Source organism: Oryctolagus cuniculus, chromosome 8, assembly GCF_051225735.1.
Source record: "Oryctolagus cuniculus isolate XC-2025 breed Fujian yellow rabbit chromosome 8, ASM5122573v1, whole genome shotgun sequence".
In the NCBI taxonomy this organism is placed as follows: domain Eukaryota; kingdom Metazoa; phylum Chordata; class Mammalia; order Lagomorpha; family Leporidae; genus Oryctolagus; species Oryctolagus cuniculus.
Window position 1 is genome coordinate 89,966,015 of NC_142874.1, and position 26,498 is coordinate 89,992,512.

At 38.1% G+C, this 26,498-nt stretch overlaps 1 long non-coding RNA gene across 1 annotated transcript in view; it reads left to right on the plus strand.

Annotated features, from left to right (window-relative positions):
- LOC103350738 (uncharacterized) overlaps positions 1 to 24,833 on the plus strand; it is a 244,303-nt gene extending 219,470 nt beyond the window's left edge. The window contains exon 5 of the long non-coding RNA XR_016212352.1: positions 24,736 to 24,833. This is a non-coding gene — a long non-coding RNA (uncharacterized LOC103350738). The remainder of the gene's footprint in view (positions 1 to 24,735) is intronic.
- Positions 24,834 to 26,498: the final 1,665 nt, after the last annotated feature.

The following is a 26,498-nucleotide window of genomic DNA, read 5'->3' on the forward strand; positions in this document are numbered from 1 at the left end:
TGCTGTGCCAGTCTGAAGCCAGGAGCCAGGTGCCTCTCCTGGTCTCCCATGCAGGTGCAGGGCCCAAGCACTTGGGCCATCCTCCACTGCCTTCCCAGGCCACAGCAGAGAGCTGGACTGGAAGAGGAGCAACTGGGACAGAATCCGGTGCCACAACTGGGACTAGAACCTGGGGTGCCGGCACCACAGGCGGAGGATTAGCCAAGTGAGCCGTGGCGCTGGCCACGGTCTTTTTATTTTCTAGTTTAGTTTCTGCAGACAGCATGATCATCCTATTTAATGTGTGTGTGTGTGTGTGTGTGTGTGTGTGTGTATGAGAGAGAGAGAGAGGGAGGTAGAGAGGGAGAGAGAGAGAAATGTAGATTCCTGGCTATCTTATGAAATACCTTCTTTTGGATGGGTTAGAGGTTTAATGGCCTCAGCTGTAGCTGGAGGAGAGGATTGAAGGGCCTTATGAGTTCCTTCTGTTTAAAACATGATATCTAGAAGTGCTTATTCAGTGATCACAAAATAATGAAAATCAGAAAATATAATGGCCAAAATTGAGATTATAGTTCTTTAGGCATTGTTGATCCATTGAACAAAACTGAACTGGAAATAAAACCAAAATATAATATTAGATTTTTAAGAATCAATTTACACAGGTGTTGCCCTTGTTTATTCACATCCATAGTAAAATGAAAATCCTGGGGATCAAGTACTGCTGTGAATGTGTTAAGTTTAACACCTTATACACTACGGACATTCCATCAACATGGAACAAGTGTGGGAGCAGCTGGAGATATTTCACAGGATGAATATTTTCCCTTTTCCTATTGGTGTTCTCAAGTGTTGATTAGAATACTTGTTTGAATGAACATTTCACATTAATTTCTAGAACTTTAAGTTACGTCTTTGGAAATACTCTGGTATTTACACATCTGAACCTCATTTCAAATACTTTTGGATAATTATTCATGAAATTTTCCTTTTCAGTGAAGTAATTTAATATTTTAACATTGGTATTTAAAGTACAGATCTAAGTGATAGAGCAAAATGAAGATATTGATGTTATTTTTCTCTTAATAAAATTTGTTTCTATATTTATAGAATATGGTAAATCATCACTTTTAATTATTTTAACAACTTCTGGGACAGAATTCTTTTGTTAGACTTCACTAGTTTTCCAACTAACTAGCTTTCTGTCTCCCTATTTCATTTTCATTTGGCATAAGGAGTATAGCTTTATCTGGGATGGGTTCATATTTCTAATATAGTACATTTAAAATATTATAGAAAAATGTATATGAGGATGTTTGAAAAATTTCATGGAAAATGGAATTAAATAGATTTATTTTGGTGAGTTTTTTTGAAATCCATGTATAGTTTCTTCATAATATGAATTTTTCATGAATTCGAGAAATCCCTTCATATGTGTGGATTTATACCTTTTTTTACACCAAAATAAGCTTATCTTTCTAAATCAACTTTTCATGAACTTTTTGATTTACCCTCATATGTATTGTTTGTGTATGTGACTTAAAAGAATGTCAATCTTTACATAAATGTAAGTGATTAAATATCCAGAGGTCCTGGCAAAAAAGCTATAATTCTTAAAAAAAAAGTCACACACTAAATTTGAAGAAAGTTGAATTTAAATAATATTTTCTGCTGACTATTCACTGATGATTTTAACACACTTAAAATATTTATACCTAGAATAAATGGATAAATTCCTGGAAACATATCCCTTACCAGAGTTGAATTATGAAGAAATAGAATAACTAAACAGACAAATGGCAAGTAGTAATATCAAATTAGTAATAAAATGTCCTCTAATAAAAGAAAATCTCAGAGCAAAAAGTCTTCACTGGAGAATTCTGCCACACATTTAAAGAAGAACTAACTAAAATTTTTTAATTATTCCAGAATAACATAGAGAAGGGAATTCTTCTAAGCTATTCTACCCACCAGCATTACCCTGATACCATAACCAGATAAGGACAGAACAGCAGCAACAAGAACAAAAAGAGCTAATTTTATTTGTAGCAAATAAAATTCAACAAGCATACTAAAATGATTATTCACCATGATCAAGGGTGTTCATTCCAGGAGGCAAAAGTGATTCAACATATGCAGATCAATAAAGATGATGGACCACATCAGCAAAATGAAGGACAAAAACCACACAATCATATCAATATGTGCAGAAAAGGCATTTGACATTTGACAAAATTTAATTTCCATTCATGATATAAACTCTGAACAAATTAGCATGGGAGAAGTATACCTTGATTTTTCTCTCTTTTTTTATTTTTTTTTATTTTTTTGACAGGCAGAGTGAACAGTGAGAGAGACAGAGAGAAAGGTCCTCCTTTGCCGTTGGTTCACCCTCCAATGGCCGCCGTGGCCGGTGTGCTGCGGCCGGCGCACTGTGCTGATCCGTCGGCAGGAGCCAGGAGCCAGGTGCTTTTCCTGGTCTCCCATGGGGTGCAGGGCCCAAGCACCTGGGCCATCCTCCACTGCACTCCCTGGCCACAGCAGAGAGCTGGCCTGGAAGAGGGGCAACCGGGACAGAATCCGGCGCCCCAACCGGGACTAGAAGCCGGTATGCCGGCGCCGCAAGGCGGAGGATTAGCCTAGTGAGCCGCGGCGCCGGCCAGAAGTATACCTTGATTTAATGATGACAATATATGAGTATAACAAACCAACAACTCACATCCTATTGAATGTGGTTAAGGTGTAGACTTTATTTCCAAGATCTGGAATAAGACAAGAATGCCCTCATTCATCACTTATAGTCAACATAAAGCTGTGAATCATAGCCAGAGCAGTTGGGCAAAAGGAAGACACAAAGGGCACCCAAATTGGAAAGGAAGAAGTCTAACTGTCACTGTTTGTAGATGATGTGATTTCACATACAGAAAACTCCAAAGATTCCACCATAGAACTATCTATAGAGCTGACACATGAACTCAGCAAAGTTGCAGGATAGAAAATCTACATTAAAAAACAGTAACATTGATAGTGAATCATCTGAAAAATATACCAACAAAGCAATTCTATCTCCAATATCTATAAAACTTGTCTAGAGATAAATTTATTCAAAGAAATGAGATATCTCTACAATGAAAACTGTAAAAGATTAATGAAATAAATTTAAGTGGACACAAAGAAATGGAAAGGTATCCCAAGTGCAAAGGATGGAAGAATCAATATTGTTAAAATGTTCATGCTGCCCAAAGCAATCTACATATTCAATGCGATCCCTAAAAAATATCAATAACATTTTCCACAGAAATAGAAAAAAACACCTCTGAAGTTGGTACTGAAGCACAAAAAATGCTGAATAGCCAAAGAAATCTTGAGCAAAAAAGAATCAAGCTGAGAGCATCATCCTAGATTTCAAAATGTACTATGAAGCTATAGTAATTAAAACATCATGCTGTTGGTATTAAAAACAAATGCATAGACTTATAGAACAAAATAGAAAACCTAGAAGTGAACTCACATATTTATAACCAACTGATCTTCAGCAAAGATGCTAGGAATGCACATAAAACAATGGACAATCTTTTCAATAAATTATTATGGGAAATTTAGATCTACATGCAGAAGGTATCTGATAGATAACTCTATCTCCCATTATGTGAAATCAACTCAGAATGCATTGGAGACCTAAATGTAAGACCTGAAATTGAAACTACTAATTGAAAACATTGGGGAGATATTTTGAGCACAGGAACAAAAGCAAAATTAGGCAATTGAGATTACAACTAATAAGCTTCTACATAGTAAAGGAATAATCAACAGATTGAAGAGACAGTCCACAAAATGGTAGAAAATATTTGCAAACCATATTAACTACTAAGGAGTTAATAACTAGAATATATAAGGAACTGAAACAACTCAATAGCAAAAAACATAATCCAAACTTAAAAATGGACAATATAAGTAGCCATTCCTCAATGGAAGACATACAAATGGCCAACACATACATGAAAAGATGATCAACACTAATCATCAGGGAAATGCAAACAAAAAACATGATATATCACCTTATTCCGGTGATGATGCTTATACGTAGAATCTTAAAAAGATAATATCATAGAAATTGAAGTATAATGATGGTTACTAGAGACTAGGGAAACTGGGGTAAAGTGGAAGGGGCAGCTGAAGTAATGTTGATTAATGGATACCACATGACAGATAGAAGAAAGTTCCACAGTACATTAGGGTGCTATAGGTAAGGATGATGTGTACTACATATCTTAAAAAACTAGGAGTGATGGAGGAGGCAAGATGGCGGAATAGGAAGGGAGCACACTGATAGTCCAGGGAGAGACAGTTTAATAAAAGTGGAGATACTGCAGGTTCAAGGAAGAGTAGGGGAGGAAACAGCAGAAGAAACTCTTCTGGAACATGTGATTCACAGTGGACCTGCGTGGAGAGCATGGGAGCCCACAGTTCGGGACACCAGCGGCAGACTCAACACACCAGCGCTGGAACGCGAGGTGAGCCGAACCTCAATAGCCTGAGACACTGGCAGGCAAGTGGAAAGAGGAGACTAGAGGGAACAACCCCGGGGGGAAAAGTTCACCAGGCTAACTAGAAGAGAGAGAGAGAGAAAAAAAAGTGATTGATATGGACACGGGTTTCTCTCTCTCCGCTCACCTCTCAAAGGCGAGCAAGACAAAGAGCAGGCGCCATCTTGGACATACATCATAAGCAGAGCGACCTCAGGTCTGCACCGGCCCTGAGCCTAGCAGAAAAACCTGACTCTGGGCAGGGCGAATTAACAGGAGATTAGGACCTAGTAAATTTGTGGTGCTGCAGAACTGAGATTGTGAAAAAAGAGACGGTGGGGGAGAGAACTCACAGAATTCACGTGAGCACTCTCCAGAGATGCTACAATTCCGTAACTTTGGCAACCCAGTGGGAGACTGAAGGAGAATTTGAGCCCACTCTGAGGGCCGAACAGATTCCCTGTGTGGTCCTTGGGAAAGAGCTTCCAATCTCTGGCTCCTGTGGGTATATCAATTGCCTGCTAACTACCTCCAACTTCGTTCAGCTGTGTGGAATTACTTCCCTTTTGAATCAAAAAAAGAGAGAGAGAGATCTACCACGCCTAACCTGGGAGTGTCACCTTTGGCACACCAAACAGAGCTCTCAGGCCACACCCATCTCAAGCCTCTAAGGCTCCATCAAAAACAGACAGTCCACTTAATCTAGAGTCATAGTATAACAAGAAAAAGCACCACAGTGAAGAAACCAAATGTCTCCAATACGCCAAATAACAAACGCAAAAACTGAGATAATAAAAACAAGGAAGTCACCATGATGCCCCCAAATGAAAAAGACACCCCAATTCAAGATTATAAAGAGGATGAGATAGAAGAAATGCAAGAAGCAGATCTCAAAAAATTGATAAGAACATTAAGAAGTTCTCAAAAACAAATTCTTGAACTACAGAAATCCTTAATGGACAAGATAGAAAATCTCTCTCGTGAAAATGAAATATTAAGGAGGAATCAAAATGAAACGAAACAACTCGTACAACAGGAAACGGTGATAGTGACGAGAAATCATAATGAAGTGAAGTTCAATAGATCAAATGAAAAACAAATTAGAGAGCCTTACAAACAGAATGGGTGAAGCAGAAGAGAGAATATCAGACTTAGAAGACAGAGAACAGGAAAGGATACAGTCAGACCAAAGAAAAGAAGAGGAAATTACAAATCTAAAACATATTGTCGGGAATCTTCAGGATACTATTAAAAATGCAACATTCGGGTTCTAGGAGTTCCTGAAGGCATGGAGAGGGAGAAAGGATTAGAAGGCCTTTTTAGTGAGATATTAGCAGAAAATTTCCCAGGTTTGGAGAACGACAGAGAAATCCTAGTACAGGAAGCTCACAGAACCCCTAATAAACACGACCAAAAGAGATCCTCACCACGACACGTTGTAATTAAACTCTCCACAGTGAAACATAAAGAAAAGATCCTAAAATGTGCAAGAGAGAAACGTCAGATTACTCTCAGAGGATCTCCAATCAGACTCACAGCTGAATTCTCATCAGAAACCCTACAAGCTAGGAGGGAATGGAGAGATATAGCCCAGGTACTAAGAGAGAAAAACTGCCAGCCCAGAATATTATATCCTGCAAAGCTATCATTAGTGAATAAAGGTGAAATAAAGACTTTTCATAGCAAACAGAAATTCAAAGAATTTGTCACCACTTGTCCAGCCCTGCAAAAGATGCTTAAAGATGTGTTGCACACAGAAACACAGAAACATGGTCATCAATATGAAATAAGATAAAGGAAGAGAACCTCACAGCAAAAGATCACAGGGAATTCAAAGCATATATTAGAACTTATCTTTGGCAAATGGCAGGGCAAAGTTACCACTTATCATTAGTCACATTGAACGTGAATGGCCTGAACTGTCCAGTTAAAAGACACCGATTGGCTGATTGGGTTAAGGAACAAAACCCATCTATTTGCTGCTTACAAAAAACACATCTTTCCAACAAAGATCCAACAGACTGAAAGTGAAAGGCTGGAAAAAGATATACCATGCCAACAGAAATGAAAAAAGAGCGGGCGTAGCCATCTTAATATCAGACACCATAAACGTTACCACAAAAACTGTTAAGAGAGACAAAGAGGGACACTATATAATGATTAAGGGATCAATTCAACAGGAAGATATAACAATTATCAATGTATATGCACCTACCTACAGGGCTCCAGTTTATCTAAAAGATTTGTCAAGGGACTTAAAGGGACACATAGACCCCAATACAATAGTACTGGGGGACTTCAATACTCCACTCTCAGAAATAGACAGATCAATAGGACAGAAGATCAACAAGGAGACAGTAGATTTAAATGACACTATAGCCCAAATGGATCTAACAGATATCTACAGAACTTTCAATCCTACAGCTAAAGATTTTACATTCTTCTCAGCAGTACATGGAACCTTCTCTAGGATTGACCACATACTAGGCCATAAAGCAAGTCTCAGCAAATTCAAAAGAATTAGAATCATACCATGCAGCTTCTCAGACCATAAAGGAATGAAGTTGGAAATTAGCAACTCAGGAATCCCTAGAGCATACGCAAACACATGGAGATTGAACAACATGCTTCTGAATGAACAATGGGTCATAGAAGAAATCAAAAGAGAAATCAAAAACTTTATGGAAGTAAATGAGGATAACAGCACAACATACCAAAACTTATGGGATGCAGCAAAAGCAGTGTTAAGAGGAAAGTTTATATCAATAGGTGCCTACATCAAGAAATTAGAAAGGCACCAAATAAATGAGCTTTCAGCGCATCTCAAGATTCTAGAAAATCTGCAGCAAACCAGACCCAAATCTAGTAGGAGAAGAGAAATAATTAAAATCAGAGAAGAAATCAACAGGATTGAATCCAAAAAAACATTACAAAAAATCAGCCCAACGAGGAGCTGGTTTTTTGAAAAAATAAACAAAATTGACATCCCATTGGCCCAACTAACTAAAAAAAGAAGAGAAAAGACCCAAATCAATAAAATCAGAGATGAAAAAGGAAATGTAACAACAGACACCACAGAAATAAAAAGAATCATCAGAAATTACTACAAGGACTTGTATGCCAGCAAACAGGGAAACCTATCAGACATGGATAGATTCCTCGACACATGCAACCTACCTAAATTGAACCAGGAAGACATAGAAAACCTAAACAGACCCATAACTGAAACAGAAATTGAAACAGTAATAAAGGCCCTCCCAACAAAGAAAAGCCCAGGACCAGATGGATTCACTGCTGAATTCTACCAGACATTTAAAGAAGAATTAACTCCAATTCTTCTCAAACTATTCAGAACAATCGAAGAAGAGGGAATCCTCCCAAATTCTTTCTATGAAGCCAGCATCACCTTAATTCCTAAGCCGGAAAAAGATGCAGCATTGAAAGAGAATTACAGACCAATATCCCTGATGAACATAGATGAAAAAATCCTCAGTAAAATTCTGGCAAATAGAATGCAACAACACATCAGAAAGATCATCCACCCAGACCAAGTGGGATTTATCCCTGGTATGCAGGGATGGTTTAATGTGCGCAAGACAATCAATGTGATACACCACATTAACAGACTGCAGAAGAAAAACCATATGATTATCTCAATAGATGCCGAGAAAGCATTTGACAAAATACAACACCCGTTCATGATGAAAACTCTAAGCAAACTGGGTATGGAAGGGACATTCCTCAATACAATCAAACCAATCTATGAAAAACCCACAGCCAACATCCTATTGAATGGGGAAAAGTTGGAAGCATTTCCACTGAGATCTGGTACCAGACAGGGATGCCCACTCTCACCACTGCTATTCAATATTGTTCTCTAGCCAGACTATGAGGCAAGAAAAAGAAATTAAAGGGATACAAATTGGGAAGGAAGAACTCAAACTATCCCTCTTTGCAGATGATATGATTCTTTATTTAGGGGACCCAAAGAACTCTACTAAGAGACTATTGGAACTCATAGAAGATTTTGGCAAAGTAGCAGGGTATAAAATCAATGCACAAAAATCAACAGCCTTTATATACACAGGCAATGCCACGGCTGAGGAACTTTTCAGATCAATCCCAATCACAATAGCTACAAAAACAATCAAATACCTTGGAATAAACTTAACCAAGGAGGTTAAAGATCTCTACGATGAAAATTACAAAACCTTAAAGAAAGAAGTAGAAGAGGATACCAAGAAATGGAAAAATCTTCCATGCTCATGGATTGGAAGAATCAATATCATCAAAATGTCCATTCTCCCAAAAGCAATTTATAGATTCAATGCAATACCAATCAAGATACCGAAAACCTTCTTCTCAGATCTGGAAAAAATGATGCTGAAATTTATATGGAGACACAGGAGACCTCGAATAGCTAAAGCAATCTTGCACAACAAAAACTAAGCTGGAGGCATCACAATACCAGATTTCAGGACATACTACAGGGCAGTTGTAATCAAAACAGCATGGTATTGGTACAGAAACAGATGGATAGACCAATGGAACAGAATTGAAACACCAGAAATCAACCCAAACATTTACAGCCAACTCATATTTGATCAAGGATCCAAAACCAATCCCTGGAGTAAGGACAGTTTATTCAATAAATGGTGCTGGGAAAATTGGATTTCCACGTGCAGGAGCATGAAGCAAGACCCCTACCTTTCACCTTACACAAAAATTCACTCAATATGGATTAAAGACTTAAATCTACGACCTGACACCATCAAATTATTAGAGAGCATTGGAAAAACCCTGCAAGATATAGGTACCGGCAATGACTTCTTGGAAAACACCCCAGACACACAGACAGTCAAAGCCAAAATTAAAAATTGGGATTTCATCAAATTGAGAAGTTTCTGTACTGCAAAAGGAACAGTCAGGAAAGTGAAGAGACAACCGACAGAATGGGAAAAAATATTTGCAAACTATGCATCTGATAAAGGGTTGATAACCAGAATCTACAAATAGATCAAGAAACTCCACAACATCAAAACAAACAACCCACTTAATAGATGGGCCAAGGACCTCAACAGACATTTTACAAAAGAGGAAATCCAAAGGGCCAACATACGCATGAAAAAATGTTCAAGATCACTAGCAATCAGGGAAATGCAAATCAAAACCACAATGAGGTTTCACCTCACCCCAGTTAGAATGGCTCACATTCAGAAATCTACCAACAACAGATGCTGGCGAGGATGTGGGGAAAAAGGGACACTAACCCATTGTTGGTGGGAATGCAAACTGGTTAAGCCACTATGGAAGTCAGTCTGGAGATTCCTCAGCAACCTGAATATAACCCTACCATACAACCCAGCCATCCCACTCCTTGGAATTTACCCAAAGGAAATTAAATTGGCAAACAACAAAACTGTCTGCACCTTAATGTTTATTGCAGCTCAATTCATAATAGCTAAAACTGGAATCAACCCAAATGCCCATCCACAGCAGACTGGATAAAGAAATTATGGGACATGTATTCTATAGAATACTATACAGCAGTCAAAAACAACGAAATCCGTTCATTTGCAACAAGATGGAGGAATTTGGAAAACATCATGCTGAGTGAATTAACCAGTCCCAAAGGGACAAATATCATATGTTCTCCCTGATCGATGACAACTAACTGAGCACCAAAGTGGAAACTTTTTGAAGTGAAATGGACACTATGAGAAATAGTGACTTGATCAGCTCTTCTCCTGACGGTTGATGTACAATGTAATACTTTATCCATTTTAGTATTTTTTTTTGTTCTAGTACCGTTGGTTGAACTCTGTAATTAACACACAATTATTCTTAGGTGTTTATATTTTAACTGAAAAGTGATCCCTGTTATGAATTTGGAAAACATTATGTTGAGTGAAATAAGCCAATCCCAAAAGGATAAATATCATATGTTCTCCCTGATCAGTGACAACTAACTGAGCACCAAAAAGGAAACCTGTTAAAGTGAAATGAACACTATGAGAAAGGCTGACTTGATCAGCCCTCACCCTGACTGTTGATGAGCAACTTGATATGTTATCCCTCTTAGTATTTTTTTTGGTTTGTTCTACTTAATACTTGTGGTTGAATATTGTAATCAATACACAATTCTTCTTAAGTGCTGAAACTTAACTGAAAAGTGATCACTGTTAAATATAAGAGTGGGAATAAGAGAGGGAAGAGATGTGCAATTTGGGACATGCTCAAGCTGTCTTACCTCAAACGGTAGAGTTAGAAACATACCAGGGGATTCCAATTGAATCCCATGAAGGTGGCATGTACCAATGCCATATCACTAGTCCCAGTGATCCATTTCTGTTCACAATTGATCATAATGATAGGACTAAGAACCAAAGGGATCACATAAACAAGAATAGTGTCTGCAAATACTAGCTGATAGAATCAAAAAGGGAGAGAACGCTCCAACATGGGAAGTGAGATACACAGCAGACCCATAGAATGGCAGATGTCCAAAACAGCACTTTGGCCTCAGAATCAGCCCTTAAGGCATTTGGATCTGGCTGAAGAGCCCATGAGAGTATTTCAGGCATGGAAAGGCAAGACACTCTGGGGAAAAAAAAAAAAACACCTAAATGAAAGATCTCCGCGACTGAGATCCAAGTGGAAAGAATGGGTCATCAAAGAAGGAGGTACCTTTCTCTGAAGGGAGGAGAGAACTTCCACTTTGACCATGGCCTTGTCTAAATATGATCAGAATCAGTGAACTCAGGGGGTGCCATAGCCTTGGCAGTTCATGACAAGAGCCTAGGGTGATTACTGAGGCCATAAACAAGAGTGTCAATTTGTTAAGTCAACAACAGGAGTCACTGTGCACTTACTCCTCATGTAGGATCTTTGTCCTTAGTGTGCTGTACATTGAGATTTAATGCTATAACTAGTACTCAAACAGTATTTTTCACTTTATGTTTCTGTGTGGGAGCAAACTGTTGAAATCTTTACTTAATATATGCTAAACAGATCTTCTGTATATAAAGAGAAACGAAAATGAATCTTGATGTGAATGGAAGGGGAGAGGGAGTGGGAAAGGGGAGGGTTGCGGGTGGGAGGGACGTTATGGGGGGGAAGCCATTGTAATCCATATTCTGTACTTTGGAAATTTATATTCATTAAATAAAAGTTAAAAAAAATAAAAAACTAGGAGTGTGGATTTTGGATATTCCCATCATATAGAGATGATAAATGTTTGGGGAAATCACTGTGTAACCTATTTGAACACTACACAATGCAGAATGTGTATTGAGATATCACATGTATTCCATCACTGTGTTTCAATCTATCTATTATAAAATATTTGAAAACATGGTTGTAGTTTCAGGCACCATTTTTTTTTGTGACCATAATTAGAGTTTCATTGTTGCATGTTAAAATCCCGTTATTGCCTTCAGATTTTTTATAGAAAGATTTTATTTAATAAATATAAATTTCATAAGTATACCTTGTGGATTAATGCCTCATACCCGCCCTCCCAACCCCAAACCATCCCACCTCCTACTCTCTTTTAATTTTTAATGATCTTTACAGAATATCAACTCTATACTAAGTAAATATTTCAACAGTTTTCACCCATACAGATACACAAATATAAAGTACTGTTTGAAGTCTAGTTTTACCATTAATTTTCATATTACAGCACATTAAGGACAGAGGTCCTACATGGGGAGCAAGTGAACAGTGACTCCTGTTGTTGATTTAACAACATAATATATTTTATTATATTATATAATGTATATAATATAAAATATATATTATTATAAATATATAAAAATATTATAAAATATATATTCCACTTTGACCATGGCCTTGTCTAAATATGATCAGAGTCAGTGAACTCAGGGGGCTTCCATGGCCTTGGCAGCTCATGACAAGAGCCTAGGGTGATTACTGAGGCCATAAACAAGAGTGTCAATTTGTTAAGTCAACAACAGGAATCACTGTACACTTACTCCTCATGTAGGATCTCTGTCCTTAGTGTGCTGTACATTGAGATTTAATGCTATAACTAGTACTCAAACAGTATTTTTCACTTTATGTTTCTGTGTGGGAGCAAACTGTTGAAATCTTTACTTAATGTATGCTAAACTGATCTTCTGTATATAAAGAGAAACGAAAATGAATCTTGATGTGAATGGAAGGGTAGAGGGAGTGGATAAGGGGAGGGTTGCAGGTTGGAGGCACGTTATGGGGGGGAAGCCATTGTAATCCATATTCTGTACTTTGGAAATTTATATTCATTAAATAAAAGTTAAAAAAATCAGTATTACAACTGCTACAAAATATATATATATATTATATATATATGTATATATATATAAAATATAAATACTCTTATTTATGATGTCAGTGATCACCGGAGGCTCTTGGCATGAGCTACCAAGGCTATGGAAGTCTCTAGAGTCCCCAAACTCTGATATTATTTAGACCAGGCCATAATCAAAGGTGAAGTTCTCCAGGCTGGCACCATCGTGCAGTAGGTTAATCCTCCACCTGCAGTGCCAGTATCCCATATGGGTGCCAGTTCTAGTCCTGGCTTCTCCTCTTCTAATACAGCTCTCTGCTGTGGGCTGGGAAAGCCATGGAAGATGGCCTAAATGCTTGGGCCCCTGCACCCACGTGGGAGACTTGGAGGAAGCACCTGGCTCCTGGCTTCAGATTGGCACAGCTCGGGCCATTGCAGCCATTAGGGGAATGAACCAACAGAAGGAAGACCTTTGTCTCTGTCTTTCCTTCTGTCTGTAACTCTAGCTTTCAAATAAATAAAGTCTTTTTAAGAAAAGTGAAATTCTCTCCTACCTTCAGCAAAAGGGACCTCCTTCTTTGATGGCCCCTTCTTTCCACTGGGATCTCACTCACAGAGATCTTTCATGTAGGTCATTTGTTGTCACAGTGTCTTGGCTTTCCATTCCTGAAATGCTCTCATGGGCTTTTTAGCCTGATCCAAATGCCTTAAAGGCTGATTCTGAGGCCAGAGTGGTGTTTAGGGCATTTGTCATTCTATGAGTCTGCTGTGTGTACTCCTTCCCATTTTGCATCGTTCTTGCCTTTTTAATTCTATTATTATTAGCAGACACTTGGTCTTATTTATGTGATCCCTATGACACTTCATCCTATTTTTATGATTAGTTATAAACTTAAACTGATCACTTTAACTAGTAAGATGGCATTGGTACACCCAACATAATGGGATTCGGAGTCCCGTGGCAAGTTTTTAGCTTTACCCTTAGGGGTAAGTCCAAGGGTATGTGTCAGGCACCATTTTTTAAACTTATTTAAGATTAACTTTATTTAGATCTTGTGAAATAGATACACAATTAGAAGCTAGATAAATAACTTTTTTTAGATTTTATTTATTTATTAGAGAGAGAGAGAGTTACAGTGAGAGGGAGAGACAGAGAGAAAGGTCTTCCTTCTGTTGGTTGACACCCCAAATGGCTGCAATGGCCAGAACTATGCCAATCTGAAGCCAGGAGCCAGGTGCTTCTTCCCGGTCTCCCATGTGGGTGCAGGGGCTCAAGGGCTTGGGCTGTCTTCTGCTTTCCCAGGCCATAGCAGGGAGCTAGATGGGAAGAGGAGCAGCCAGGACTAGAACCGGTGCCCATATGGGATGCTGGCACTGCAGATGGAGGATTAACCACTGTACCATGGCTCCAGCCTCCTAGATAAGTAATTTTTTTAAAGTTATCCATTGTTAAATATTTCATATATACAGAATTAGGAACATAGTGATACTTTTCATCCTACCCTAACTCCCTGCCATGTTCCAACCCTTCTTCCTCTTCTCTATTCCATTCCAACTCTTAATTTTTGCAAAGATCTGTTTTCAGTTTACTTAACAATTGTAAAGTTAACCATACACTAAGTAAAAGAGTTCAACAAATAGTATGAAGAAAAATAACCACCATTCCTCAACATAAGAGACAGATCTATACACAATCATTGAATCTCAAAATTTTCATTTCACTCCAAAACATTGCATTTGAGGTACTCTATTAGTTACCTCGGATCAAAGAAAATATATGATATTTGTCTTTTGGGGACTGTCTGATTTTACTAAGTATAATGGTTTACAGTTGTGTCTATCTTGTTGCAAAAGACAGGATTTCTTTTTTTTTTAACTTTTATTTAATGAATATAAATTTCCAAAGTACAGCTTATGGATTACAATGGCTTCCCCCCCATAACGTCCCTCCCACCCACAACCCTCCCATCTCCCGCTCCCTCTCCCTCTTCCATTCACATCAAGATTCATTTTCGATTCTCTTTATCTACAGAAGATCAGTTTAGTATACAGTAAGTAAAGATTTCAACAGTTTGCTCCCACACAGAAACATAAAGTGAAAAATAATAGATGATTTTTTAAATGATGATGAAATCAGATCAGACCTATTGTCATATTTAATCCCAGTGAGAGTCAAGTTGGGAATTGCTAATTTCTTCTTCTTTTTTTTTTCAGAAGATCAGTTTAGTATACATTAAGTAAAGCTTTCAACAGTTTGCACCCCCATAGAAACACAAAGTGAAATATACTGTTTGAGTACTCGTTATAGCATTAAGTCTCTTAAAGTACTGCAATTATTTTTACTTAAATACTGCAAGTCATATTCCTACCTTCATTTTGGATTTTCCCCCTCTCTGAAGCCAAAGTGATTATTCTAAAATCGAAATCTAGCTATTTGTCTTACCTACTTACTTCTTCAATAGAATCTGTCTTCTCTCATCTTCACACTACATTCTAGTCTTGCTGAATTTGCTGACAATACCAAGCTCTCACTCTTTTTTTAAACTTTTATTTATTAAATATAAATTTCCAAAGTACAGCTTTTGGATTACAGTGGCTACCTCCCATAAATTCCCTCTCACCTGCAACCCTCCCATCTCCTGTTCCCTCTCCCATCCCATTCACATCAAGTTTCATTTTCAATTAACTTTATATACAGAAGATCAATTTATTATATATTAAGTAAAGATTTCAATAGTTTGACCAACACAGAAACACAAAGTGTAAAGTACTGTTTGAGTTATTTATACCATTGATTCCCATAGTACAGCACATTAAGGACAGAGATCCTACATGGGGAGTAAGTGCACAGTGACTCCTGTTGTTGACTTAGCACATTGACACTCTTGTTTATGGTGTCAGTAATCACCCAAGACTCTTGTCATGAGCTGCCAAGCCTATGGAAGCCTCTCGAGTTCACCAACTCCGATCTTATTTAGACAAGGCGATAGTCAAAGTGGAAGTTCTCTCCTCCCTTCAGAGAAAGGTACCTCCTTCTTTGATGGCCCTTTCATTCCACTGGGATCTCACTCGCAGAGATCTTTCATCTAGGTATTGTTTTTTGCTAGAGTGTCTTGGCTTTCCATGCCTAAAATACTCTCATGGGCTCTTCAGCCAGATCCAAATGCCTTAAGGGCATATTCTGAGGCCAGAGTGCTATTTAGGACATCTGACATTCTATGAGTCTGCTGTGTTTCCAGCTTCCCATGTTGGATTGTTCTCTCCTTTTTAATTTTATCAGTTAGTATTTGCAGACACTAGTCTTGTTTGTGTGATCCCTTTGATTCTTAATCCTATCTTTATGATTGATTGTGAACTGAAACTGATCCTTTTGACTAGTGAGATGGCATTGATACATGCCACCTTGATAGAGTTGAATTGGAATGCCCTGGCACATTTCTAGATCTACATTTAGGGGTAAGTCTGAGTGAGCATATGCCGAACTGTACATCTCCTGCCTCTCTTATTCTCACTCTTATATTTAACAGGAATCACTTTTCAGTTAAATTTAATCCATAAGAATAATTGTGTGTTAATTAAAGAGTTCAACCAATAGTATTGAACAAAAAAATACTAAAAGGAATAAAGTATTAAGTTGTTCCTCAACAGTAAGGACAAGGGCTGATCAAGTCACTCTTTTTCATAGTGTCCATTTCACTTCAATAGTTTTCCTTTTTGGTGCTCAGTTAGTTGTCACCAATCATGGAGAACATAGGATATTTGTCCCTTTGGGACTGGCTTATTTCAGTCAGCATGATGTGTTCCAGATTCCTCCATTTTGTTGCAAATGACTGGATTTCATTGTTTTTTACTGCTGTATAGTATTCTATAGAGTACATGTCCCATAATTTCTTTATCCCGTCTACTGTTGATGGGCATTTAGGTTGATTCCAGGTCTTAGCTTTGTGAATTGAAGCTCTCACTCTTTGCTCTATATCAATGCATTTACTTCCTATTTGCCTGAGAAACACTTAAGTTTCTTTGTTAATGTAATTCTTAATAGTGCTTTGACTCTTGGCTTCAGTGATGAGCCACTCCACCCCCTTTTTTTTAAAGGGAGTTTATTGGGGTGAAACCTGACATACCGGAGGGAAGGAGCAAAGAAGGAAAAGTGGGAAGAGAGCGTAAGAGAAAGAGAGGCAGAGAGAGAGTCAATACTGAGCCCTTTTAATAGAATTCATCAAATTCACAAGGTTAAGTCTTTCACCTATGAGCTTCTAGTGTATTCTATACTTCCTGTGTCTTAATATCATTCTGATTTATAATTGCTTATTCAATAGATATCTCTCTCTTAAGTTATCAGTCTTATGAGAGAGTAAACATTTAGCCTATTGGTTAAGATACCTGCATCCAGCATTGGAATGCCTCAGTTCAATTCCTAATTCTAGCTCATCATACCAGCTCTCCACCAATGCAAATACTGGAAGGCAGCATTGATGACTCAAGTGATTGGGTTACTGCATGTCTCCTGGGTGACCTATACAGGGCTTCTGATTCCTGGCTCTGACACTGGTCCAGCTCCGGCTGTAGAGGGCATTTGGGGAATGACCAGCAGATAGGAACTTTCTTTCTGTATGTCAGTCTCTCTTTGTTTCTTTCTGCAAACTTCTTAAATAAATATAAATAAACTTAGAGAATTTAGACCCTGAATATTTTCTTTATTCTCATGACTTCAACATCTTTTAGAATATTTGGATCTAGTAAGTATCCATAATTACTTCTTTTTAAAAAAAATTATTTATTTAATTGAAAGAGTTACACAGAGAGAGAAGAGGGTGAGAGAAAGAGAAATTTTCCATCTGATGGTTCATTCCCCAACCAGCTGCAATGGCCAGTACTGCGCTGATCCTAAGCCAGGAGCCAGGAGCTTCTTCTGGGTCTCCCACATGGATACAGGGGCCCAAGGACTTGGGCCATCTTCTACTTCTTTCCCAGGCCATAGCAGAGAGCCAGATTGCAAATGGAGCAGTCAGGTCTCGAACCGGCACCCATATGGGATGCTAGCACTGCAGGCCATGGCATTAACCCTCTGCACCACAGAGCCAGCCCCCATTATTACTTCTCAATTTGAATGAAAAATTGAAAAATGTTATGAGTTAGCCTCTTAAGTTTCTAGAATATGTTATTCCTATCTGCTGCTTAATTGATTATTAAATAAAAAATTCTACCATAATTGGTATGGAGATGACAGTTTTTCAAATGCCTGGTGATTCTTTATAAGTATAGGGTACTTAGTCCTTTGACACAATGATCACCTCCTGTCTCGCCATCCTTACCTGCCTCATTCTGGGAGGAATGGTGTTATGCAAATGATAAGTTTTGGAATAAGCTGAGTATTTATCTCAGTCACTTTAAAAGAAAGCTCTCTATTTTGTTTGAAAGTTGTTAACATATATTATACTTTCTGCTCTGTTCATCCATGTGGTAAGGTTTACAAATACAGATTCCCAAAAGAGAATATGTGTTCTGGCCTGGTGCTGCTGTGCCAGGCTGATGTCTTAAAATCTGAGTTCACATTTAGGAAACTTGCTTGCTACAGATATAGGTCCTATTCTTTACTATTAGACTGTTCAGTATTAAAAGCAATGTTTGTAAAAATGACATTTGCATTAAGCCTATCTTTTGTTTTTGTTTATCTTATTTTCTTTTAAAAATATTTATTTGAAAGCCAGAGTTAAGGGAAGGAGGAAATGCGGGGAGGGAGCCAAAGAGTGAGAGATCATCCGTCCATGCGGTTCACTCTTCAGATGGCTACAATGCTGGGGCTTGGGCAGGCTGAAACCAGGAACCTGGAACTGCCTTGAAAATGTAACAGCCTGAGGGCTGGTGCTGTGCCACAGTGAGGTGACGCCCTGGCCTGAAGTGCCAGCATCCCATATGGGTGCCGGTCCAAACCTGGCTTCTCCACTTCTGATCTAGCTCTCTGCTATGGCCTGGGAAAGAAGTAGAAGACGGCACAAATCCTTGGGCTCCTGCATCCACATGTGAGACCTGGAAGAAGCTCCTGGCTCCTGGCTTTGAATCGGTGCAGCTCTGGCCATTGTGGCCAATTGGGGAGTGAACCAGACCTCCCTCCCTCCCTCCCTCCCTCCCTCTCTCTCTCTCTCTCTCTCTGCCTCTCCTCTCTCTGTATAACTTTATAACAGCGTGGATTCGAACCAGTGCTCATATGGGATGCCAGTATTGCAGGCAGTGTCTTAAGCTACTATGTTGCAATGCTGGCCCATTATCTCCCTTTAATTTTTAACTGGTTCAATAAAAGCTGCAGTACTATTTATTGGACCTCACGGAGTCCCAACATTGTTACTGTAGTATTGTTACATTCTGTGCTATTTATTCCATTCATTAGCTAAAGTAATTAATACTTTTTAAGTGTTTACTATATGCTAGGCAATCCCTGGAAAGATTAATTCTTATTCTCAAGCTTTAATACCAAAAATAGGTATCAGAGAGTTCATCGTTCTATTCACAGTGGAATGTAAACTTCTTGTTGAACTTGGATTGGCTAGTATTTGCAGTTCATATTATTCTGTTTATTTGAAGTATTTACTGTTCTGTTTGAAAATATTCTGTATGTATTGTTCATTTTAGAAGATTAGTTTACCTACTCGACCCTTTGCTACTAGTCTACTTAATTCTTCTATGTAAGCAGACCGAATCATTCTGCAGGCTTCTAAATGTTTCCAACATTGTACCCCTGCCTTCAATTAATTTAATTTGTGTTTAAAGAATATCTACAACTATGTTTAAGCAAAAACAGTTTCCATGGTAACATCATAGACTTTCTAAATTTGGGATATGATGTAATCAACTGAAATGACTACCATACCCAGATTCTTGTTTATTTCATCTGCAGCATGTCTTATTTAAGACTATTGTGCTACATACAGATTTCCCACATTTGAATTTAACCAAGAGATGTAGTACATTTTTTCATTGTTTCTATTTTAGAAATTCATGTCTGATTTCACGGAATTATAGAATTCACATTTCTGCTTGAGTTAAGATATTGACAGAATGGGCTGGATTACATAGAGTGTATCTATAAGATGTTGACCTAGCTTTTACAGAATTATGGAAACTTTCTATTCATGCTGTCAGTAGGTAGATTGCTATTGTAGTCAAAATATTATGGAAAAGTTAACCTCACAAATTAAATTGATTATTACTCTTTTACCTATTAACATGCTAATGTTGTGAATAGTTGAGAATCTTAATCTTGATTTCCTAAAGGGCACAGTATAATGTTATTTTTTGCACATACATGCATACACATGCATATATATAATTTTTAAAAATTAATTGCTTTTTACTTATGTAGCTGGTATGAATAACTATTCCAGACACCTGTATACAATTGATATTACTCTAAAGAATTTTAGTGGTGAAAAACATCAATATCTTTCTACTTGGTTTTAGATATTTTCTTGAAGAGATTTAGACCTTTGAGCCTATAAAATTTGGGAAGAGGTTTTTAGAAGTGGAATTTCTTCACTTTCATAAAATCTTTTTTATCTTTTTTGCTTACTTTTTAGAAGTGGAATTTCTTCACTTTCATAAAATCTTTTTTATCTTTTTTGCTTACTTTTTTCTGTTGTTCCTTACATAAGTATTTATTCAGAACCACAAAGACATACAGGATAGAATCCAGAATATAGGTTTGTGGAGATAGTTGCATTGCCTCCTGAGGGTAAAACAAAAATAAGAATGTAAGAAAGTCACTATGTGTCAGAACTGTCCAACATGTTGCACATATGGTCAAGAGACCACAGAAGAGCTCAAAATGCTCAAGGAATTTATGGAGAGCTATAATTCAGAAGGAGTTGTTCATAGTAATTTACTGAGATAGCTCCAGTTATATTTTCCTTTCCGCATTTACAGAAGTCTATTCTTTTTTCAGTGCAACTCATTATACATATAAACTATTGCTATTGGTCAGAGCAACTGACTCTGAAGATCTCAGTCTGAAACTCTAAAACAAAGCTTTCTCAAAAGTTTGCCAGGTGCTGTTAAAGTCTCAAAAATTCTATGAGATTTTTTTTTCTTCTCTTTGTCTTCATACTAATCAGTGAACTCTCTGCTTGGTGTAGGGCTAGTTTTATGAGTATAAAAATTAACTGAAAATTGATCTCAATCAGCGCGGTGCGCCGGCTGCAGCGCGCTGGCCGCGGCGGCCATTGGAGGGTGAACCAACAGCAAAGGAAGACCTTTCTCTCTGTCTCTCTCTCTCTCACTGTCCACTCTGCCTGTCAAAAAAAAAAAAAAAAAAAAAAAAAAAAAAGAAAGAAAATTGATCTCAAAAAAAAATAACAATGGGAAAGGGAGAGGGATAAGGAAGAAGGGCAGGAGTATGGGTGAGAGGCAGGTACGAAAGGAGGAAGCATCATGTTCCCAAGTATGTATGTTTACATGCATGAAGTTGTATTCCTTAAGCAAAATTTAAAAAGTCTATGGGAAGCCGCTAGTAATTGTCTTAGTCTTTGATGGGAAGGAGGTGTGTCTTCAAAGCTTTTGTGAAAGCCATGGTTATTCTCTTATCTCTCTACATTTCTCTCCAATGTCGGGGCTTTTAGAGAATGAAGCTTCTGCCTCACTGCAGCCTAATTTTCATCTGGGGTTCTTGGATTGGTGAGCCCCGATCCAGCACCGTGTAAAGAGAAGGGCTCTGGGGAATGAATTTTGCAGGCTTGGATAGTTGTGGTAATGGTATTGGGTTGAAAACAAACAGTCCTGATCAGAGTTTGGTTACCATGATTTAACAAAAAGAAGTTAATCACAAGGTGCTTTATAACGACAATGAAAAAAAACAAAAAACAAAAAACAAAAAACAAAAAACAAACCACTAATTGAGAAAGAATGAGAAGTTAGAGTATGTGAGAGGCAAATTAGAGGCAAATAGAGGATTGAAAGATTTTTTTTTTTTTTTGCATTTTAAAGCATGGCTAATTTTTTTTTTTTTTTTGACAGGCAGAGTTAGAGAGAGAGAGACAGAAAGGTCTTCCCTCCGTTGGTTCACCCCCTAAATGGCCACTATGGCTGGTGTGCTGTGCTGATCCGAAGCCAGGACCCAGGTGCCTCCTCCTGGTTTCCCATACCGGTGCAAGGCCCAAGCACTTGGGCCATCCTCCACGCCTTCCTGGGCCACAGCAGAGAGCTGGACTGGAAGAGGGGCAACCGGGACTAGAACCCGGCACCCCAATAGGGACTAGAACCCTGGGTGCCAGCGCTGCAGGTGGAGGATTAGCCAAGTGAGCCAGGGTGCCGGCCAAGCATGGCTAAATTTTTATGCAGGGGGTGGCATTGTGACGCAAAGGGTTAAAGCCCTGGCCTGAAGTGCTGACACCCCATATGGGCAACAGTTTGAGTCCCGGCTGCTCCATTTCTGATCCAGCTCTCTACTATGGCCTGGGAAAGAAGTAGAAGATGGCCCAAGTCCTTGTGCCCCTGCACCCACGTGGAAGACCTGGAAGAAGCTTCTGGCTCTTGGCTTCAGATCAGTGCAGCTCCAGCCATTGTGGCCATTTGGGGAGTGAACCAGAACATGGGAGACATCTCTCTCTCTGTCTCTACCTCTCTCTGTAACTTTGTCTTTCAAATAAATAAAATAAATCTTCAAAAAAATTTTTATGTAGAAAGAAGGTAATTGAGAAATGTTGTGTTGTGGTCAAATGAGATGGTTGTTGTTGAGGCAAGTTCTCTGTAGGAGATGGAAAGGGTTGAGAACAAAGCATGATTAGAAAATTTGGTGTTGAATATGAGGAAAGGAAGCGCTTTCTATGAAATTGAAAATTAGCATGGTGCAAAAGTAGCTTAATTTATAGAATGTGAAATGATGAACTGAGAGGATGTATGGGTGATGATCTGTATTTTCTACACGAGGTAAGAGGGTGCCTACTGAGAGGTGCTTTGGCAGCTGTTAACTTTTGAGGAAAGTGAATTGGTTTGGAGTAATGCTGAGGAAGTGAAGCAAGTATTATCCTTAAACAAGTAAAACATTGCTGAAAACTTGGAGAAGTCCACAGCCCATGACTGTATAGTGGCATCAACATGCTTTGATTTTTCCCTACCTGAGTTATGGCTTTTAATGAGTTTATGGATCACTTGAGTTCTTCTTTCTTACAATATTCTGTGTGTCCTCTTTTATCTTCTTCCTGGACATTCACCTGAACACAGAAAAGTCATCTCTTTGTACCTGGTTGATTTTACACATTCAATAGAATGTATGTTGAATGAAACTAAATCAAATTGGCTAGAACAAGAAAGACTTGATCAAGGTTTAGGGAGTTGTGAGGTTCATGATGTGAAAACGTGAGAACTAGGGAACTGGTTGGGAGTACCTGTGACCATGTTCCCGAGGTGATTGAAAAAGGACTTTAGGGCAGGTATGAAAGAAAATGAGGACTGCAGTGGGCCTATTAAAAGGGGTAAAAATGAAAGGGAAAAGAGAATAAAATTCTGGAGTGAGATTTAACAATAGATTTGGTGGGAATGAAGAAATGATAATATTGGAACAAATAGCAGGATTTGTAGTCAAACAGTAAATTTCTGGATATACTTTTGTTTTTAAATGATTTATATATGTTTATTTATTTGAAAGGCAGTGTTCAAGAGAGGAGGAGGCAGAGAGAGAGGTAGAGAGGTCTTCCATCTGCTGGTTCACTCCCAAGATGGCCATAATGACTGGAGCTGGGCTAATCCAAAGCCAGGAGCCAGGAGCTTCTTCCTGGTCTCCAATGTGGGTGCAGGGTCCAAGGACTTGGGCCATCTTCTACTACTTTCCCAGGCCATAGCAGAGAACTGGATGGGAAGTGGAGCAGTCAGGACTCTAAATGATGTCTATATGGGCTGCTCGCACTGCAGGTGGTGGCTTTACATGCCAAGCCACAGCACTGGCCCTTGGAGATATTTTCAGAGATGTAATTCTTTCAGATGACAGAGGAAAAAGGTACAATTCAGAGCCAGGCATTCTCTGCTGCTTTTATAAGTAAAGCTGGTTGGATTTAAAAAAGGAAATGATTGGTTTTCTTTGTTACTGGAGATAATCATTAGTCTTTTCTAAGCATTTTCCCTTTATAACTATGGAAATAGAAGAGAACAAAATGGATGGATTGTACCAAGTGCTTTCTTAATTTGTTCTATAAAATTACTCCAATATATCCATAGTGTTTACATTGGAGAAACAATTGTTTCTGAGAAGTGTGGTTTTGTTTTTATACTAGGCAGTATTATTCATTAAAATTAAAACATGTAATAAAATTAGTATCCTTGTTTTGCTTTATATAAAGGCTTTGCTCCAAGGCCCTCTGAAAGATGTATAAAACTTTTTGAAGTAATTCCCAATAACATCCTTTTGTAAGAGGTAAATTTCATTAAAATTCGGTTGCTAGCAACAGTGAAGTAGTCACCCACATAAAGGCAATATCAACATAGGAAAGAAGATGGTGGTAGTCAACAGAAAGGGTTCTTTAAATTTATGCTATTGAATTATTTTTAATTGCCTACTATAAAAATAAATTCTGATATCTGTGTCTTAAAACAATAGAAATTCATTAGCATCTCTAAAATCCTATTGATATCAAGGAGTGAATAGTGGTGTGAGTGTGAAAGGGGCAATTATAGAGATGCAGAAATTTTGGGAATCTTTATAATTTTCAGTGAATGGCTCCCAAGATTGGCATTTTCATATAGACTATGTGAAACTGAGGCAAAGAATTATGCAGGAAATTTCTATTGACCATTCATTTTTTATAACCAATCAATAAAATAAAGGGAAATACCTGATACTAGGGGCAAAGATGGGAAGAATAGTAAGCTCATCAGTCATTTATAGGTTCATCTTGGAAAATACAAAACACATATATAAGATCTATGATGTAGTAACTGCGGCTTTAATATTCACAGAGCAACAGAAGTTATGGTCTTGAGTTTGCATGAGGAAAGAAGAACCAAGACCCTGTATACAGTCTGGAAGCTGGATTGGCCATCTTCTATGGAAAAGGTACTGTAAAAACTCAATCTTCTAGCCCAAGTCAATGACAAAAAAAATTTCTTAATCATATCTGGGGGAAAAATCTTTTGTAAGATGCCTGGGTACTCTGTAGTAAAGGTCCTAAGTTAAAAAAAAAATAGAATACCAGTCAAAGACGCGATCCTTTTAGGATGCCTTTGGGTATGAGAAAGTAATACTTGTTGAAAATAAGTTCCAATAAAGAAATTATGGGACATGTACTCTATAGAATACTATATAGCAGTAAAAAGCAATGAAATCCGGTCATTTGCAACAAAATGGAGGAATCTGGAAAACATCATGCTGAGTGAATTAAGCCAGTCCCAAAGGGACAAATATCATATGTTCTCCCTGATCGGTGACAACTGACCAAGCACCAAAAAGGCAACCTGTTGAAGTGAAATGGACACTATGAGAAAGAGTGACTTGATCAGCCTTTGTCCTGACTGTTGATGTACAATTTAATAGTTTATCCCTTTTAGTAATTTTTTTGTTTTACTTAATACTATTGGTTGAACTCTGTAATTAACATACAAGTATTCATAGGTGATTAAATTAAACTGAAAAGTTATTTCTGTTAAGCATAAGAGTGGGAATAAGAGAGGGAGGAGATGTACAGTTTGGGACATGCTCAAGCTGACTTGCCCCGAATGGTGGAATTAGAAAAGTGCCAGGGGATTCCAATTCAATCCCATCAAGGTGGCATGTACCAATTCTATCTCACTAGTCCAAGGGATCAATTTCAGTTCACAATTGATCATACTGATAGGTCTAAGAGTCAAAGGGATCACACAAACAAGACTAGTGTCTGCTAATACTAACTGATAGAATCAAAAAGGGAGAGAACGATCCAACATGGGGAGCAGGATACACAGCAGACTCATAGAATGGCAGATGTCCTAAATAGCACTATGGCCTCAGAATCTGCCCTTAAGGCATTTGGATCTGGCTGAAGAGCCCATGAGAGTATTTTAGGCTGGAAAGCCAAGACATTCTAGCAAAAAAAAAAAAAAAAAAAAATAGGACCTAAATGAAAGATCCCTGTGAGTGAGATCCCAGTAGAAAGAACGGGCCATCAAAGAAGGAGGTACCTTTCTCTGAAGGGAGGAGTGAACCTCCACTTTGACTATGACCTTGTCTAAATAAGATCGAAGTCGGCGAACTCAAGAGGCTTCCAAAGCCTTGGCAACTCATGACAAGAGCCTAGGGTGATTACTGACGCCATAAACAAGAGTGTCAAATTGTTAAGTCAATAACAGGAGTTAATGTGCACTTACTCCTCATGTAGGATCTCTGTCCTTAATGTGTTGTTCAATGTGAATTAATGCTATAACTAGTACTCAAACAGTATTTTACACTTATGTTCTGTGTGGGTGCAAACTGATGAAATCATTACTTAATATATACTAAATTGATCTTCTGTATATAAAGAGAATTGAAAATGAATCTTGATGTGAATGGAAGGGGGAGAGGGAGCGGGAGATGGGAGGGTTGCAGGTGGGAGGGAAGTTACTGGGGGTAAAAGCCATTTTAATCCATAAGCTATACTTTGGAAATTTATATTTACTAAATAAATGTTTAAAAAATAAGAAAATAAGTTCCATAATATAAATTAGAATTTATTTACTCCAAGATGGGTTACCTGATACAATAAAAT